The sequence below is a fragment of the Saccopteryx bilineata genome, chromosome 5, assembly GCF_036850765.1.
Source record: "Saccopteryx bilineata isolate mSacBil1 chromosome 5, mSacBil1_pri_phased_curated, whole genome shotgun sequence".
In the NCBI taxonomy this organism is placed as follows: domain Eukaryota; kingdom Metazoa; phylum Chordata; class Mammalia; order Chiroptera; family Emballonuridae; genus Saccopteryx; species Saccopteryx bilineata.
In genome coordinates, this window is record NC_089494.1 from 238,344,173 (window position 1) to 238,345,745 (window position 1,573).

The window sequence follows — 1,573 nt, forward strand, 5'->3', positions numbered from 1 at the left end:
AGGACATGCAGCTAGCCATTAAACATATGAAAAGATACTCAATGTCACTAATCATCAGAGAAATGCAAATTAAAACCACAATGAGATATTGCCTCCCACCTGTCAGAAAAGCTATCATCAATAAATCAACAAACAGGTGTCAGGGAAGGTGTGGAGAAAAGGGAACCCTAACTCACTGTGGGTGGAAATGCAGATTGGCACAGCCACTGTGGAAAGCAGTATGGAGGTTCCTCAAAATAGTAAAAATGGGGCCCTGGCCGGTTGGCTCAGTGGTAGAGCGTCGGCCTGGTGTGCGGGAGTCCCGGGTTCGATTCCCGGCCAGGGCACACAGGAGAAGCGCCCATCTGCTTCTCCACCCCTCCCCCCCCTTCCTCTCTGTCTCTCTCTTCCCCTCCCGCAGCCAAGGCTCCATTGGAGCAAGGATGGCCCGGGCACTGGGGATGGCTCCTTGGCCTCTGCCCCAGGCGCTAGAGTGGCTCTGGTCGCGGCAGAGCGACGCCCTGGTGGACGTGCCGGGTGGATCCCGGTCGGGCGCATGCGGGAGTCTGTCTGACTGTCTATCCCCGTTTCCAGCTTCAGAAAAATACAAAAAAAAAAAAAGAAAAAAAAATAGTAAAAATGAAACCATCTTATGACCTAGCAATTCCACTTTTGGATATATATATCTGAAGAAACTGAAAACTCTAAATAAAAAGAATATATGCACCTCTATGTTCATTGCAGCATTATTTACACTAACCAAGATATGGAAGCAACTCAAGTGCCCATCAATAGATGAGTGCATAAAAAGCTGTGGTGCATTTACACAATGGAATACTACTTGGCCATAAAAAAGAATGAAATCTTACCATTTGTGACAGCATGAATAGACCCAGGGTATTATGCTAAGTGAAATAAGCCAGAGAGAGTAAGACAAATGCCATATGATTTGCCACTTATATGTAGAATCTAAAAAACAAAATAAACAAAATAGAAACAGATTCATAGATACAGAGAACAGACTGATAGAAACCAGAGGGGAGGGGAATCAGGTTGAGTGAAGAGGTAAAAGGATTAAGAAGTACTAATTTGTAGTTACAAAATAGTCACAAGGATGTAAAGCACAGCATAAGGAATATGTTCAGTAGTATTGTAATAACTATGTATGGTGCCAGGTGCACGCCTGAAATACTGGGGGAAATACTTTGTAATGTATATGATTATCAAACCACTCTGCTGTACACCTGAAACTCATACAAAATCATGTTGAATGCAAACTACAATTTTTTTATTGTAATTGAAAAAGAAAGAAGAAGTGGTATACACACACACACACACACACACACACACACGGAATATTATTTTGCCATGAGATAGAAGGAAATTCTGTCATTTGTTACAAAGTGAATTAAACTTGAGGGGATTATGCTAAGTAAAATAAGTCAGACAGAGAAAGTCAAACATGATATGATATCATTTATATTTGAAATTTTTAAAAGCTGAGTTCATGGAAACAGAGAGTAGAGTAGTGATTACCAGGGCCTGGGAAATGGGGAGATGTTGGTCAGCAGGTGCAAACTTCCAGCTAGAAGAT

The 1,573-nt window shown here is 42.0% G+C and overlaps 1 non-coding gene across 1 annotated transcript; it reads left to right on the plus strand.

The window, feature by feature from the left end:
* The first annotated feature begins 250 nt into the window (after positions 1 to 250).
* On the plus strand, positions 251 to 326 carry TRNAT-GGU (transfer RNA threonine (anticodon GGU)). Its single transcript has one exon. It is a non-coding gene; the product is annotated as a tRNA-Thr (tRNA).
* Positions 327 to 1,573: the final 1,247 nt, after the last annotated feature.